The 18,407-nt window shown below is 40.8% G+C and overlaps 1 protein-coding gene and 1 pseudogene across 4 annotated transcripts in view; both read right to left on the reverse strand.

Moving 5' to 3' along the window:
- The window catches only part of GARRE1 (granule associated Rac and RHOG effector 1), a 123,364-nt gene that overhangs the window by 77,458 nt on the left and 27,499 nt on the right, over positions 1–18,407 (reverse strand). Inside the window, exon 1 of one of the 4 annotated variants that reach the window (XM_045292474.1) lies at positions 7,601–7,618. The exons of the other annotated variants lie outside the window; for them this stretch is intronic. The gene's annotated coding sequence lies outside the window, so the exon portion shown is untranslated. Of the gene's footprint in view, positions 1–7,600; positions 7,619–18,407 lie in introns of those variants that run through there. 4 annotated transcript variants of the gene reach the window in all.
- Positions 5,074–9,680, reverse strand: LOC101642732 (annotated as a pseudogene).

Consider the following 18,407-nt stretch of genomic DNA (forward strand, 5'->3'; position numbering starts at 1 on the left):
GTCCATGTAGCTGGGATTGGGGCCAGCCCCTCAGACCTCTCCACTGGTACCCCATTCCCTAAGATTAGGTTGCATTTTAACAAACTCTTTTGACATTACAAAAAAAAAAAAATTTAACTTAAGAGAGAAGAAATTTAAAAAGACCTACTGCTCGCCACACCCCAAAAGAAAAACAGGAGTGAGCAGAGTAGGTCCTTTGGACTGACAGTCCCTGAACTGGGAAACTCCTAGACCCAAGGGAAGACTGATGACAGTGATCTTCCTTCCCTTGGAGCCACCAATAGGAGAAGACCTTCTCCTGTAAATGGTCCCCTGAATTGTGACTTTTAGACTGATGAACTGTGAGAGAACAGATCTCTATTGGAGCTATCCACGTATAGTATTTCTGTAATAGGTAAACAGAATTCAGGTGTCTAATAGATAGGTAAAATGTGGAAGCTGTTGGGAACTGGGTAATGAATAGGTGTCTAATAGTGTAAACCTGCTGTTGTTAGGTAGTCGAGTCAGTTCTGACTCATAGTGACACTACGTACAACAGAACAAAATACTGCCCAGTTCTGTGCTATCCTCACAATTGTTCTTAACGTTTGAGTCCATTGTTGCTGCCATTGTGCTGATTCATCCTATCAAAGGATTTTCTGTTTCGCTGTCCCTCTACTTTATCAAGCATGAAGTCCTTCTCCCAGGACTGAGCAATCTCACAACATACCCCAATTATGATAGACAAAGTCTCAAGTCTCACCATCTTTCCTTCTAAAAGGAATTATACTTCTTCCAAGACAGATTTGTTTTGGCTGTCCATGGGACTTTCAAAATGTATTGCCAACACCATTATTCAAATGCATCAATTTTTCTTCAGTCTTTCTTATTCAATGTCTAACTTTCACATGCATATGAGCTGATGAAAATACCATGGTTTGAGTCGGGCCCATCTTAAGACCTCACAGCAACATCCTTGCTCTTCAACACTTTTAAGAGATCTTCTGCAGCAGATTTGCTCCATGCAATGCATTGCTTGAGGATCCAAGCAAGATGAAATCCTTGACAACTTCCATCTTTTTTTCTTCTACCATGATATATTACCTATTAGTCCACTTGTGAGGATTTTGGTTTTCTTTACACTGAATTGTAATCCATACTTATGGCTGCAATCTTTGATCTTCATCCACAAGTGCTTCAAGTTCTCCTCACTTTCACTAAGTAAGGTTTTGTCACTGGCATATCACAGATTGTTAATAAGCCTGATGCTCCATTCCTTTCATATAATTCAACTTCTCTAATGACTTGCTCAGCATACCAATTGCCTAAGGGTGATGAGAAAAATACAACCCTGACACACACCTCCTGACTTTAAACCATACAATATTCCCTTGCTCTGCTCTCACAACTGCCTCTTGATTCATGCACAAATTCTGCATGAGCATAATTAAATGGGAATGCCCATTCTTTTCAAGGTTATCCATAATTTGTTATGGCCCATATAGTTGAAGACCTTAGCATAGTCAATAAAACACAAGTAAATATCTTTCTGGTATTCTTTGCTTTCAGTCAATATCCATTTGACATAAGCAATGATACTCCATGTTCCACATCCTCTTCTGAATCTGGCCTAAAACTCTGGCAGCTCTGTCAATGTACTGCTACAACCTTCATTAGATGAAAACCTAGTTTGCCTTAGGGAAATGGTGGGTGGAACTATGGACATTAAAGGCAGTCCTGGTAAGAGCTCAGCAATTAGCAAGGAGAGCTGTAAAACTAAAGAAAAATAAGACAAGAAGCAGTGGCTGAGAAATGGCAGTAGCAGAACCAGGAGACTGACAGGTGGAAACACACCCAAGGGGTAAAACAGCTAAATGCCTCAGGCAGGAGGCTCCCTGACAGCATGGAGTGCCTCCAGGAAGTTTTGCTGAGTTCCCTCAGGGCAAGGCTTACTAGAGTGTTAGGATGCCGTGGGCCACTTAGAAGTACACCTACGGAGGTTTATATCACCAGCCCAAAGAAATGAGAGACTGAGCAGCTTGAAAGACTTGAGGGGCTAAGAGGGCAAGGAACCAGGAATCAGAAGCTGAAGATATATGAAACATGGGAAGGCATGCTGTATGGTTGGAGAAGAGCCATAAGTTCAAAAAGTAAAGCTATATCTTTTAAGAGTTTCAAAGGGCAGGGCTAAAGCTTTCTAGGTTTCAGTCAGCTCTTCAGCAACACAGTTCTTGAGTGTGAGGCTAACATTCACAAGTGTCAGGGATATGGGGCCTGGAGCACTCATTAGTTATTTTTCTGAAAAGGGGGCGGGTAAGCCAAAAAAGTTTGGGAACCAATAGCCTAGGTGGTCTCAAAGAACAGAGGATTGTTTTCAAGCCTTGAGAGTTAAACTGTGGAGGCTTTTATGTTCTCCATACTTCCTTCCAATTTCTCCCATTTGTAATGGAAATGTCTATGGTGTGTCTGTTCTAGCACTATACTTTGGAAACAAAGAACCTGTATTCCAGATTTCACAGATAAAGCGGAATTTAACCCTAAGAGATTTTATACTTGGAGTTGCCTTAAGAGTTCTGGGATGATATGATGGGGTAACTATGTTTCACATGTGGCAAGGACATGAATGAGGGGGCAGGGTCAAGCGTAGAATGCTACGGATCAAACTGTGTCCCCTCAAAATATGTGCCAACTTGGCTGGGTATGGATTCTCAGTGGTTTGTGGTTATAGTGGTTAATGGCCTAATTATCCCCATAATATGATCTAATGTGATTAGTTCTGACATGATGTAAGGATATTTGGATGGGCTGCAATACCTTTACAAGTCAAGGATAAGGGTACTTTTCCTGAGGTGGGGTCTGCATCATCTTTTATTTTGCAAGAGATCAAAGGAGAGAGAAGTCAGCAGATTTCAGAGGGGCCCTCTATCTTCCACTAAGAAAGAAGAGCTGAGAACACAGTATATATGCACTTTGGACCTAGGGTTCCTGCACTGAAAAACTATTAGAACTAGTACAAGATTGATGACAAGGACCTTCCTTCAGAGCCAGCAGAGAGGGAGAAAGCCTTCCCCTGGAACTGGTACCCAGAGTTTGAACTTCTAAGCCTCTAAACTGTAAGACAAATACATTAAGAGTCCATTCTAGTAACACTAGATTAACTCACATACTGGATTTCCTTGCCATTTTCCTTTTTTGTTTTACTCATGCTTTTATACAAGTTATAATTTGACATTGTAATGTACAACTATCTTACTTTTGTAGTACAACAATTAGATAAGAAAAGACAGGAAGACAGGTACCAGAGCAAAAGCTGAGTGCTGTGGACACAAACATATAACCTGAACTGCAGCAACACCAGCTAGCAAGTAAACTCACCTACACTGATCAGTACTATTGGCTGTTTTCAAGGCAATCTTGATTCTTAAAAAAAAAAAAAAATCATAAACTTTCAGGAATCCACATGTCATATGACTGCTTGTAAGTCTGTTCCTAAATGTTTTTTCAAATTAATGATAATAAATAATCTATCCCTCCCCAAATGTTCCATTATAGTCATTGAGGCTTTACAAATTCTAAAGTACAACAGAAGTACTCAACGAGATTGCTGGAAAAAGAAAGACTGTTTATGTGGAAATTGTGTGGTCTGTGAAGGAAAATTCTCGCCTTGAATAGGTCATTGTGAATATCCTGACAGGGAACAGCCATAGGAACCACTTTATGTTCAGGGCTGCACAGTTCCCTAGTTCCTACATAAACTGTAATCTAACTGGTTTTGGCTTTTAAAATGTCATGTCCCATTCTACTGGGGGAAGATGAACACAGATGGCAAGTAAGAGCCACATGTCTGCATCTACTTTTAAAAAAAAAGCAAAATCATTTTGTTTACTTTATATAAATTTCTGAAACAATAATATATATATATCCTGTAGTTATGTGTTATCAAGTCAGTTCTGACTCATAGTGATCCCACACTCAACAGAACAAACTATTGTCCAGTCCTGCACCACCCTCACAATTGGTTCTATGTTTGAACCCATTGTCACTTTGCTAATCCATCTCATTGAAAATGTTCCTATTTTTTGATAACTCTCTAAACCAGCATGATGTCCTTCTCCAGGGGCTGATTCCTCCTGACAACACTTCTGAAATGCAAAAGATACAGTCTCACCAACTCACTTTTAAGGAGCATTCTGGATGTACTACTTCTAAGACAAGATTTGTTTGCTATCTGGCAGCCCATGTATATAGTCAATATTCTTTGCCAACACCATCATTCGAAGGCATCAATTCTTCTTTGGTCTTCCTTACTCGTTGTCTGGCTTTCCTAAGATTATGAGGCTCTTGATAACATGACAGATGTACCTTTGTCCTCAAAGTGACATCTTTGCTTTTTTGACATTTTAAAGAGTTCTTTTGCAGGTTTGTCCAACGCAATATGTCATTTGATTTCTTTACTGCTGCTTCCATGGTGTTGACTGTGGAAAGCCTTGACAATATTCAATACTTTCTTCATTCAGTATGATGTTTACTCATCCAGTTGTGAGTGCTGTTGTTTTTCTATGTTGAGGTGTAGTCCCTATTGAAGGCTGTAGTCTTCATCTTCATCAGTAAGTGCTTCAAACCCTCTTTACTTTCAGGAAACAAGGCTGTGTCATCTGCATATTGCAGGTTGTAAAAGAGTTTTCGTTTTGGTTTTTTAAAATAACTTTATTGGGAGGGCTCTTACAAATCTTATGACGATCCATCATTCAATTTTATTAAGCACACTTGTACATATGTTGCCATCAACATTTCCAAAACACTTTTTTTTGGGTCAATCAGTCCTGTGTTTTTATTAAAGAGAATTAGAACTAGACTAGACATGGCAGCCAAGGGGAGACGAACTGGCCAGGAAGATGAGGTGGGCTCAGGCCCCAGAGATTCAAGGGCAAGCCGATGGCCTGGGAGAGGCCAAGGAGACCAGGCGTTGGCAGCAGCTGTGGAAGTGTCCAAGGTTCAGCTTTCAAGTACTGGGACCCCCCAGCTGGTTCTGCAGGGGGTACAGGGTGGGTTGGGCTGGCCAGGATGTCACCAGGGCACTCTTGCTCTGTGTGCCTAGATCATCCACTGATCTTGATCCTGCTCATTGCCTTCCATGTCCACCTCATTGACCTCGCCATTGTTAGGTGACTCATTATAATCATTCATCTCATCCATGTCCTGCATATCCTCATCATCTTGAGTCTTCCTCGCTATCTTCATCATCTGCATCATCTTCTCCTCCTCCTCATCATAGTGCTCTGAGGCTGGCTTGCCAATAGGTACCAGGTTGTTGTCCTTTTCTGCAATGGTCTGGAGCCAGGTCTGATGCTGCTGTTCCTGCTGTTGCAGTTGGTCTCCTCCACACAGGGCAAATCCAGATTAAACCAGAGCATCTCAGTCACACGGGGGAAGAGTGAGGGAAACAAAGTAGACATGGCTCCTAGATGGCTATTTAACCTTGGTCAAGTCACGTCACCAACCATTTGGAGCCTCAGCTACCTCATTGCGCCCAGCAACCCAGAGCACTTTTCTTTTTTTAAAATTTATTATTATTTTTAATTTTTATCATTAATTTTTTTATCATTTTATTTGGGGGCTCCTACGGCTCCTTTAAAAAATCATTTTATTGGGGGGGGGGCTCATATTCAAAACACTTTCTACTTGAGCTCTTGGTATCAGATCCTCTCTTTTTCCCTCCCACCCTCATGAATCCTTGATCAATTATATATTATTGTTATTTCATGTCTTATACTGTCTGTTGTCTCCCTTCACCCACATTTGTGTTATTCATCCCCCTGGGGTAGGTTATATATCCAATCTTGTGATGGGTTACCCCTTTCTCCCTCTGCCCTCCCTCTCTGCCCCCACCACCCCTCTACCCTTATGATATTTATAAAATGGAATATCATTCATCTATGAGAAGGAATATAGCATGTATGAACCTTGAATATATTATGCTAAGTAAAAGAAGTTAAAAATCTAAGAGTCATGTATTACATACTAGGGGGTATACCCCCCCTCCAAAAACAAACAAACAAAACAAACCAGAATGCCACCCCCATCCCCAAACAGTGTATCTAAATTTGTTTACAAAACAACCTTATCACTTTCAAAGTACTCTCCGTTACACTTAATGCATTGGTCAAATGTGCGATTCCATTCTTGGAAACATTTTTCAAATTCATCTGTCTGGAGAGCTGATAGCACCTCTCTCGTTTTTTTTCCTTTACCTCTTCTACATAGTCAAATTGCTGCCCTGCCATGTCCCTCTTCATTCCCAGAAACAAAAATAATTCACAAAGAGTGAGTTCAGTTGAGTAAGGTGCATGTGCTAAGTGAGGAAGCATGCTGTTTTTTGCCAAAAACTGGCTCACTGAAATGGCTGTGTGAGCAGGTGTTTTGGTGGCAAAACCAGTCCCCTATCAATCACAAATCAGGCCTTTTTGGTCACACACATTGTTACACAATCTTTTCTAAATAGAAAGCTTGACTAATAGTGTGACCGGTGGAATTAACTCCAAATGTGAGTGCTGTTGCTTTCTCTATGTTGAGGTGTAGTTCCTACAAGTTGACAGATCTCCAGAATGAGGTTTGTCATCAATTGACATTTCACCTTTTTTGAAATGAGAAAACCATTCGTACATTTGAGTTTTTCCTCATAGCACTGCCCTTGTAAGCTGTGTTCAACAGTTTATGCGGCTATTCCCCAGAGCAGAAAACAAAATTTCACAGCTGCATGCTGGTCTCTTAAATCGGTCATCACAAAAAAACGAGGTTCGAGCGAAATTGCTTTCATGAAAAAAAAATTTCACTGTGACCAGAGAGAACCTTCCCAGGTGACGCCACTGGGTGCACTCAGAGTTGCTCAATGCTTGCCTAGTGGGGAAAATGCATACTATATATAAAAGCTCCACTCTGCTCAGTGCAATTTCGGGTTTCTTTGGGTACGCCCTCAGTAAGTCCACTGTTATGAACTGCCCAATAAAGCAAACTTATAAAAACAGAAAGATTAGTGTTTTCCAGAGGGCTGGGGGCACGAGGGAAATGTAGGATGACTACTAAGAAGGAGCTCAGGGGTTCTTTTGGGGGTGTTGATAATATTCTAGAATTAGTGATGATAGCCACATAACTCAGGGAATATACATAGAACCCACTTAACAATAGCATTTAAAATGGTGAATTTATGGTATGTAAGGTAAATTTCAATAATTTTTCAAAAAGAAATGGAAAAATATGCTACTGGTGATAGAGCTGCTATTCAGAACAAATAAACAAAGGTCTAATGCACTACTCCAGAATGACTCATGATTGCAGTGTACCTTCAGGTTGTGGATGGTCACTGACTGATCTGGTTGGCAATTATCTAGGCATGTTTACATCAGAATGATTCATCAAGTACTACTGCTATAACCTGGGAAGTTTCCTATATTATGTTTAAGTAAAGAAATAAAGAAAGGGACAAAGACTTGAAGGCAAAGAAAGGAGGGAAGTATATGTTAGTTTGGGTAAGGAAACTTACATTCCAAGTGAAAGGAACAGCCAGAAGTACTCCCTCAACGCAAGAACACTTTGTTATAATATGGAATTCTGTGATGCTCACCTTGCTGACAGATCGCTGAAGACAAAATGGGTGCAGAAGCAAATGTGGAGAAAGCTGATGGTGCCCAGCTATCAAAAGATTAACATCTGGGGTCTTACAGGCTTGAAGATAAAAAGCGGCCATCTAGCGGAGAAGCAACAAAGACAACATGAAAGAAGCAAACCAGCCTGTGTGATCATGAGGTGTCAATGGGTTCAGGTATCAGGCATCAAAGACCCAGAACAAAAAATTTTATCAATGTGAATGAGAGGGAGCATGGAGTGGCGGAGACCCAAAGCCCATCTGTAGACATCATAGGACATCCCTTCACAGAAAGGTGACAAGGAAGAGACAAGCCAGTCAGGGTGCAGTATTGCACCAATGAAACATACAACTTTGCTCTAGATCTTTAATGCTTCCTCTCCACCCATTATCATGACCCCAATTCTACCTTACAAAGCTGGCTAGACCAGAGCATGTCCACTGGTACAGATAAGAGCTGGAAACACAGGGGATCCAGGGCAAAAAACGCCCTCAGGACCAATAATGAGAATAGCGATACCAGGTGGGTAAGAGTAAGGTGGGGACAGAAAGGGGGAACCAGTCACAATGATCTACATATAACTCCCTATCAGGGGGATGGACAACAGGAAAGTGGGTGAAGGGAGAAAGCAGTCGGTGTAACACATTTTTAAAAATTTATGAATTATCAAGGGTTCATGAGGGAGGGAGGTTGAGGGAGGGGAGGGGATGAGCTGATACCAAGGGCTCAAGTAGAAAGAAAATGTTTTGAGAATGATGATGGCAACAAATGTACAAATGTGCTCGACACAATGGATGTATGTATGGATTGTGCTAAGAGCTGTAAGCACCCCAATAAAATGATTTTTTTAAAAAGGAAAGCCAGAGAAAGAATAGTAGGGCAGAGACTCCTAAGAAGTTAGTCTCAATCAAATATCTCTTCTTCTTTACAGTAACACCAGTGGGGCCAAAAGTATGTGCACTATACTACTCTGAAATATATGTGCTTACATGACTAATTCAGGGTGTAAATAGACCAAGATGCACACTAAAACATTCTATCCTTAATAAAAGCAATGAAAAACAGCACCCACCCCCAATTCAGAATCAACCTTTTCATCTCTAGATATGAACAGGCTTGCAACAATCCCAGAAGCACTTACTCAAGAAAACAGCTGAATCTCAAAAATCTAAAAACAAAACAAAAAAACCAACAAACTATGCAGTGTTTTAACTTGATCCCAATCCTTCTTTCCAGCTCCACAGTAGCCTTGAAAATGAACAGTAGCCGTGCAGCCACCAGAAAGACATGAATGGGGCTACAGTTCTTAGATTCAGTGCCATGAAATTATTATTTCACCTGTCTGATGACCTGAAAGAAACCACTTGCAAAGCTCTGTATTTGATCTTGAGCTCACTTAATTTGATGTGGAGAAAATCTGGTTTCTAAACTTGCCACATGCTATTTAAAATGCCTAATTTTAAATAAAAAACATTGTGACATGTGCAAAAAAAATAAAGCAAATCAAAAAGTATGGGCCATACACAGGGGGGAAAAGCAAGTAATGGCAACTCTTGCTGAGAAAGACATGTTGGAATACTTCACTCAAATCTTAAACCAAGTATTTCAAATATGCTGAACGAACTAGAGAAAACTATGTCTAAAAACCTAAAAGAAAGAATGACAACAATGTCTCACGAAAGAGGATGCCAATAAAAGAAGTTACTTAAAAGAACCAAACAGAAACTCTAGATTTGAAAAATATAATAATAAAATGATGATGGCAACATATGTACAAATGTGCTTAACACAATGGATTTAAGTATGATTTGTGATAAAAGCTGTACGAGTCCCCAATAAAATGATTTAAAAAAATAAAGAAAGCAGTTCAAACAGTTATCAGTAATAGAATGGACACATAAACTGTGTGACACTCATATAATAAAATATTTTGAAAAACAAGTAAACCAAAACTGTAGCTATCAAAAAAAAAAAAAAGAAGGAAAGAAAAAAATATAATAGTTGACAGAGCTGGGAAGATGATAGTATAAACAGACCATTGTTCTGACCCACCCCACCATACACCCTCTTCAACAAATACAAGGAAATGGTGCTCAGCTTTGAGGGGCTATGAGTTAAGAAGCAGAGTAAGATGGTGGCAAACTACAGACAAGTAAGTACCCAGTTTCCCCCAAAATAAGACCTACTTACAGTTTTGCCTCTAGCTAAAATATAAGGCATGAACTGAAAATAAGACCTCCCCAAAAATAAGCGCCCCCGAAGCTACCGTGACTCTGGACTGTAGCAGCGGGCGCAGACAGGAAGTGCGAGGTCTCTTTTAATAAAACAATAAATGTGTACTGTATTCTTCTTCATGGAAAAATAAGACATCCCCTGAAAATAAGACCGAGCACATCTTTGGGAGCAAAAATTAATATAAGACACCGTCTTATTTTCGGGGAAACAGGGCAGCAGTAAATTACACATTGCACATGGTAGGAAAATTACTTATCTTTCTCTCCCGGTCTCTTCTCACATCACATGAACCACTGGCTGCTATGAACTGGTGGAACAACCATGGTACAAGTGCCTGCACACCTAACCACCACACCCTGATTGTACAAAGAGAAAGAACCCAAAAGTCTGCTCTAAAATCAACAAGGCTCACAAAATAAAGAATATCAACCTCTTCAGGAGTCCATTTGGCGCAGGTCAGCACCTTATCCACCCAGATAATGTTAGCAGCAAGGCTGCTGTGGATTGCCACAGAAAGTCTGTGCAGTGGATTATGTTTCTATACTGAACATGCTACCTCCATCCCTGTGCACCCCATATCTGGGGCTTCAGAAACCAACTGGACAGACCTACCTAGTGGTCAATTTGGGTCTGACCAGATGGCAATGAGTTTGGTTTTTTGTATTCTGCTTCTGGACAGCACTCAAGCTGCTGTGACTGTGGCAGGAAGCTGACATCATGAACAGAGGCTACACCTACAGGTAATGCATACAAGGGGTCCCATGAGAGCAAAACGCTCTGAAGGCTCATTAGGACCTTCCTCCACCCTCCTCCACCCAGACTGTCAACAGCATGGCTGATGTGAACTGCTACAGATGTGCAACTATAGGAGTTTGTTCTCAATTACCCTGTTCATTCCATAGCTTACCCTTACCAAAATCATGTTATAGAACACTCTCAGGGTCAATTTGGGTTAATCTTTTTACAGTTGGTTCTGAGGTCAACTTTTTTTTTTTTTTTAACATTTTATTAGGGGCTCATACAACTGTTATCCCAATCCATACACACATCAATTGTGTAAGGCACATTTGTACATCGTTTCTCAAAACATTTTCTCTCCACTTAAACCCCCGACATTAGGTCCTCATTTTTCCCCTCCCTCCCCGCTCCCCCCTCCCTTATCAGCCCTTGATAGTTTATAAATGGGTATTTTGTCATATCTTGCCCTGTCCGACGTCTCCCTTCACCCACTCTGAGGTCAACTTTTACAGTTGGTTCTGAAGCTGCTATGTGATTGAAACCAGTAAGTAAAGACTGTACTCGCACTTAACAAATCACCAGGGGGCTGCAAGCAACAAGGCAGATCTCCAGGGGGGTCCAATCAGAACATGACATGCAGTTACTGTTGGTTGCTGGGTGGTTGAAACTGCTGCAGCAGGTGTCTGAGTCTATCTCCCATAGTCAGTGTTCTCCTGGCCTCCCCAGTGTACCTCATAGCTTGGGCCTCTGAAACCAACAGAATAGACCGCTATGGATGTTAGTTTGGGTCTGTCTGTTCCCCCCTTCTGATCAACGTGCGGGCTACCGAGACAGATGCTGCCGGGTGCTACAAAGCCAGCATCTTGAGTGGAGGCTATATCCACAGTCAACATATTACAACACCGTTTTGTTAGCAACAAGGCAGGGCTCCCTAAGGGTCCATTCAGAGCACGACAACCCCTGACTCACCTGTTAACTGTCAATTACTGATTTATATAGCTCCTACAGAAGGATCCCTACAGTAAAGCCCGGAGGGTGGTCACCTAAATGGAGACTGTCCACCCCAACCCCAATCACCATGGTACCACTAGACTCTGAAACCAGCAAGACAGACCTCTCCATAGTCCTTCTGAAGAGTGCTAGCCTGTCTCTTTCCAAAATTGATGAGGCTTTCCAGATGTACATGAGACTGAAACAACATCTATGAAAGATGGAAAAATAGATGTGAAAATTAAAAAAAAGAAAGAGCAATGAAAAGAATGAAGTGTTAAGAGAAAAAACAAAAAGAAAGACTGCAACTGAAAGGGACAATAGTAACAATAATGAGAAACAAACGTATAACGAGAGATTTAATCATGCAAAAATCAGTTAATTAAAGGATGAAATAGTCAAAATTACAGAGGATGAAGAGCAAGAAGAATGAAGGCTCCATAAGGCTGATCACAATTTAATGTAATCATGAGACAATGAAATTAGGCCTAATATGCATCATGGGGATTCCAGAAAGAATGAGAGAAAGGGGTAGAAAGAATATTTGAAGGCATAGTGACAGAAATTTCCCCCTCTATGACAAAGGACATGAAGCTACAAAGCTGAAAAGCTCAATAGGATAAACGTCAAAACTACACTGAGAAATATGGTTAACCGCTCAAAAAGTACAGATAAATAAGTAGAAAATCCAGAAAGCAGTGAGAAAGAAGCATACAGCCACATACACAGAATGTAAGTGCTTTTCTTCCCCCTCAGAAACACTGTAGGCCAGAAAGCATAGAATGATACATTTAAAGTTATTTAAAGTGCTGAAAGAAAAAGAATGGGGCCAGCTCCAATCCCAACTATGTGGACACCCCCTCTGCCCCCAGAAGAATTCACTTCAGAGAACAGCACTGAAGCTACAGCTCAGGGAGAGGGGTGTGTCAGATCAGAGCACACAGGAGCAAATGAAGAGGGAAGGAGAGGGAAGGGAACATATCCTGGTCCACCAAGCCCCAAAGACGATATGCTTGCTCAGAGCAGCCAATGCAGAGAGGACCATAGGGCTGGCCTCAAGACAAGACATCCTTCACTGACCCAAAGTGCTACGAGGGACAACAATGGAGGCACAGTGCCAGATCATACCCCACCACACTGGGGTGAAATGCTAAGAGCGTGCAACAGAGCAGCAAGGGGAGGAGAGCAATGAAGTCCCCGGGGAATACTTTGGGGCCAGGGTGTGGCACCCCATCAGACTCTACCAGAAAACATTTTTGAAGGTCAACAAACAGACCTGGAACTATTTATAGGCTTTTTCTTTTTTCTCTCCTTGTTTTCATTGTTGTTACTGTTTTGCTTTCTTTTGTTGTCTTGTTTTGCTGTCTTGTTTTTGTGATTATTATGTCTGCATATCTATCTAGATAAGATAGATGGGATAACAATCTGGAGGAGAAAACAACAGGACTGATGGTGTGGGGGGGGTAAGGGGGAAGGACACAGGGGAGGAGGAAGTGGGGGAAAGTAAGTGGTTGTTAACAAACAGGGACAAGGGAATAACAAGTGATCCAAATCGGTGGTGAGGAGGGTGTAGGAGGCCTGGTAGCGTGTGATCAAGGGTAATGTAACCGAGAGGAATTACTGAAACTTCAAATGAAGGCTGAGCATGATAGTGGGACTAGAGGAAAGAACTAGGAAGCAAAGGGCATTTATAGAGGTCTAAATACAGGCATGTACATATGTAAATACATTTATATATAACGATAGGGAAATAAATTTATGTACACATATTGTTAAGTATTAAGGTAACAGAAGGACTCTGGGCCTCTCTCTACTCAAGTACTCCCTCAACGCAAGAATACTTTGTTATATTAACCTGGCATTCCATGATGTTCACCTTCCCAACATGATCCCTAAGGACAAAATAGGTGCAAAAACAAATATGGTGAAGAAAGCTGATAGTACCCAGCTATCAAAAGATATAGCGTCTTGGGTCTTAAAGGCTTGAAGATAAACAAGTGGCCATCTAGCTCAGACACAACAAAGCCCACATGGAAAAAGCATACCAGCCTGTGTGATCATAAGGTATCAAAGGGATTAGGTATTAAAGACCCAGCACACACACACAAAATCTTATCAATGTGGAGTGGAGACCCAAGACCCATCTACAGACAAATGGACATCCCCTTACAGAAGGGTCACAAGGAATAAAGAAGCCAGTCAGGGTGCAGAATAGCACTCATGAAACATACAACTTTCCTCTAGTTCTTTAATGCTTCCTCTTCCCCACTCTCATGATCCCAATTCTACTTTACAAATCTGGCTAGACTAGAGCATGTACACGGGTACAGATAAGAGCTGGAAACACAGGGAATCCAGGACAGATAAAACTCTTAAGGACCAATAATGAGAGTAGCTATACCAGGAGGGGGAGGTGGGAAGTGTAAAGGGAGAACCGATCACAATGATCTACCCCTCCCTGGGAGACAGACAACAGAAAAGTGAGTGAAGGGAGACATTGGTCAGTGTAAGACATGAAAAAAACCCAAACAATTTATAAATTATCAAGGGTTTGTGAGGGAGGGAGGGGAAAAAATGAGGAGCTCATACCAAGGACTCAAGTAGAAAGAAAATGTTTTGAAAATGATGATGGCAACAAATGTACAAATGTGCTTGACACAATGGATGTATGGATAGATTGCCATAAGAGCTGTAAGCCCCCAATAAAATGATTAAAAAAAGAAAAAGAACACCACAAAACAACTCTCAACCAAGAATACCATGTATCGAAGCTGTTCATCAGCCCTGAGTGTTAAAGTAAAATATACTCAGACAGGTGCCCATTCTACAAAAACTACTCATGGCAGTTCTGGAAAAGATAGAAAATAATTCAGTCATACATTAAAGAAAATTAAAAAATAACAAACCCATGCACAGAAACAAAACTCTAATAAAGGGCATTTGTAAGAATGGGTGGGAGTTTCTGGCCTCTAACTGCAGGAGGAAAACAGAATCAAAATCTTTACCATTGAGTTGGTTCTTACAAGGCAGAAGTCACATAGACATGCTTCTGCCCTCCAACCTTTTGACTGCCACTAACTAGCCCCACCCACAACACTGCTGGATTCAATAATGTGTTGCAATGGCCACACAGACAATGCTAATAATTATGGGGCTTATTAGAAAAGTAACAGTTTGCAACCTGGGGTCAGAAATGACGGCATATAGTCCCTTCAGTCCAAATAGCCTCTTCTCAGCAGTGCCCGCAGACATACTTCTCGCTGGTGCTCAGCCTCTTGGGTCCACGTGCCCCAAGGTCTCTGTTCTGTTCAAGTGAGTGTTGCAAATCTCTTTTAGCTCTTTGAAAAGTGCCCAGAGACACACTACTCTAGCAGCAAGCCTTCTAGGGAAGATGCAGAGCTTTCTTAAACTATGGGCCAGGAAGCCCAGTGCACTATCTCTGGCTGGTCTCCTGGTCCTACTGCTGCTGTTTCTCCATCACTGTCTCTCACTCTTTCCAGACCTGTGGCCTCTGCCTTTGCTTTTTGGTCCTTTCTTGGGCTCTTGTTGCATTCAGTGTTTTAGCCCTTGACCCACATTACAGCTGTTCTAGAGTATTTCTTGCCTCCTCTTTCCTCTCTCTTCCTTCTGAGGCTTCTCGTGATTGTCTGAAAAACACCTGGGGTTGGTTGCACATATACACAACTCCCTGTCAATTTCAAGGCACTGTCTCTCCTCCCAGTAGGGTCACAAATCCAACGGATTACTTAATAAGGCTCTTCTAGCCATAACCTTTGTAACTCTCAATAAACAACAAAGCAGGACCATGCAGATAGGTGTATTCCCTCTTTTCCTGATGGTTCAGGAAAGGTAGAGAAACATATGCTGATAGGATTATATGGTTAAGTTGTGCGAGGTTGTTAACAAATTACGACTGGTAAAACTTGTAAATCTAATAAGAAAACTAGTTAATTCTGCCAACCTACTTGGTATAAAATGAGCCATCCTCACAAGCAGGGAAGGTGGAATATCTCACAATCATTAAGAAAGAATAGCCAGGAGTGGAGTGTGTCCTTTAGGCACCGAGATTCCTGTGCATTTAATCTCCTTCATCCAGGGACAGACAACAATTTGGGTAAAATAGGTTTGCTGACCCACAGAGCTACAGAGGGGACCTTTATGCCTGAATGGAGTGTCCTCTAGGCAATTTTGGCAATGTTAAAAGAGCCAGAGAGAGAGGCCTGCTTGCAAACTTAGTAGACAAGAGGCTGTCCTGACCAAATAAATAAATCTGATCATTTCTGATCCTGAATTGTAACCTGTTAAATTTCTCTAGTAAAGCTTATAATCCTGAGTATGGTCTATGAGTTCTGTCTGGCCACTGCAATACATTATCAAACATAGTTAAGTAGCCGGTACTTAGGAGGAACAGCTGGTCTTAGAACTAGTACAAAGGTTGGAGGGGAGAAGCTTGTCTGACCCATGTCTCATAGGAAATGGCCTTGGACTAATTTTAAGTTTGATTTTCCTTTCCCCTTGTGAAGTCAGGGGAGGTCAGATGCCATCCTCACCATTCTTTTTATACTAACCTGGGCAATTTGCACAGTCATTGCATGATTACACTGACCAATCCTTGCAAAGTCCATACCAATCACTGTGGGGGGCCAGACAAAAACTCATTAAACCAAGTTGCTTACTTACAGCTTATTCAGGAACCATCACAAACACTCTAGAGTAGAAAACCAGGCCAAAAGTAACTCCTTAGGGTTTGGGGGTGGGGGCATCTCTCAAGTTGTTTTTCCAAAGAACTAAGGCAGAAGGCCACATAAAAGAACTCATTTCACCATAGCAAGTGTGCACAAAGTTTATTAGTGATTAGCAAGGGTGAGGTGGGGAGGGGGGGCAAGACTCATTGCTTAGGGGACACTGAACTTCTGTTTAGAGTGGAGATATTTGGTATGGATGGTGGTGATAGTTAAATAACATCACTAATGTAGTTAATGCCACTAACTACATGTATAAAAAAATTCAGTCAATATTTTGCCACATGTGAATTCTGACATACACAAAAGAATCTTGAAAGAGAACACCTCACCTGACCAAATAAGGCTGGTTGAACAATTCAAAGAAAGGTCTGTATGTGTCAGGCTTATACCTAACAGGACAATTTAACTCCTATAGTTGAGTCTGGGGTTTTTCTCCAGGCAGAGAGAACAAATGAGCCCTGCAAAAAGTTAGAAGCTGGTCTTTACTAAGTCTTATACCAGGTTTGGCATATTTGTGCTGATTTCTGCTATCTTCAAAAGCAAACTGCATTGAATTTGAGGACATTATGAGTTCACCCATCAACTTCAGATGAGATTTTATCAAGAAAAAAGACACAAGGGTGGGAGGGAGGGAAAAAAAATAAGAAAAATATGCAAAACATTATGATCCCCCCACCCACCCAATCCATGCATGCATGGGTTTATTTCAAATAAAACCTGTTTGAAAATGTCTCAACAATCGATGAATAGCTGCAAACAATTTTTCTCAATAATACACTTGTCTTGGTCTCATTAAGGTTCCTTCAAAAATAGGCCAAAATTGCTGTCTCAAAAAAAAAAATCTGAAACAAAATAGGTCAAAATTACAAAACAGTAGCTTCAGAGGGTATTTATTAGACCAGTTCAATTCAAGGCAGTGAGCTCAGCTCAGAAGGTTATGGTAACTGCATTATGCTCTTTTAAGAATAAGCTCAAATGACAACACACACTAGGAAATTTGAAGCAGAGACTGGGGCAGTAAGATTTTTTGTTAATGGGGGAGAAACACAGAAAAGGAGGATAAGTATGCTTGTACAACTTGAAGAATCTATCCAATGTTACTGCACATATACAAACAGTTGAATTGGTTTATGTTTTGCTATACACATTCTCAACAAAAAACTTTTTTCTTCAAATTTTAAACCTTTTATATCGAACGAGTAGTAACAACTATTTATGGAACCACTTTCATCATGTTGATCTTATGATCCCCTGGCCCAAAACGGTAAGGAGTCAGGTATGAGTACACAGCAGTATACTCAACTGTTATATATGCTTAAATATTTTTACAAGAAAAATGTAAAATGAAAAAAATACTTGAATATATCCATTTTACTCATTTATTTTTTACAATAAAATATTATTCTCTTCAATGCTTGTCTTAACTTTTCTAATACTTTCCCCTCCATATTTATCTGCCTGAGATCTAAAAATATGTTGAGTCCATTTAAGGACATGTCTGTATTTCCTTAAGAATTTTCACTGGTGAATATTCACCATTTAAGAATCCACTATTTAAACATGGGTGAAAGGAGACAACAGATGCTGTAAAATATGACAAAAATAATTTATAAATTATCAAGGGTTCAGAAGGGTGGGAGGTGGGGGAGGGAGGAGAAAAAAGAGGCGCTGATACCAAGGGCTCAAGTAGAAAGATGTTTTGGAAATGATGATGGCAACATATGTACAAATGTGCTTGATAAAATTGATTTATAAGAGCTGTAAGAAAAAGAAAAAAAAAAAGACATGTAAGAGTCCCCAATAATCTTAAAGGCTTGAAGATAAACAAGAGGCCATCTAGGTGAGAAGCATCAAAGCCCACATGGAAGAAGCACACCAGCCTGTCTGACCAAGAGGTATAGAAGGGATCAGTTATCAGACATCAAAGAACTAAAAATCCTATCAGTGGGTGCCCACCTTCCTGATACCATCACTGAAGACAAACGTGTGCATAAGCAAATGTGGTGAAGAAAGCTGATGGTGCCTGGCTATCAAAAAATAGCGGCTGGGTCTTAAAGTCTTGAAGATAAACAAGCGG

This window comes from Echinops telfairi, unplaced genomic scaffold (genome assembly GCF_000313985.2).
Source record: "Echinops telfairi isolate 266 unplaced genomic scaffold, ASM31398v2 ScPeMD7_655;HRSCAF=1070, whole genome shotgun sequence".
In the NCBI taxonomy this organism is placed as follows: domain Eukaryota; kingdom Metazoa; phylum Chordata; class Mammalia; order Afrosoricida; family Tenrecidae; genus Echinops; species Echinops telfairi.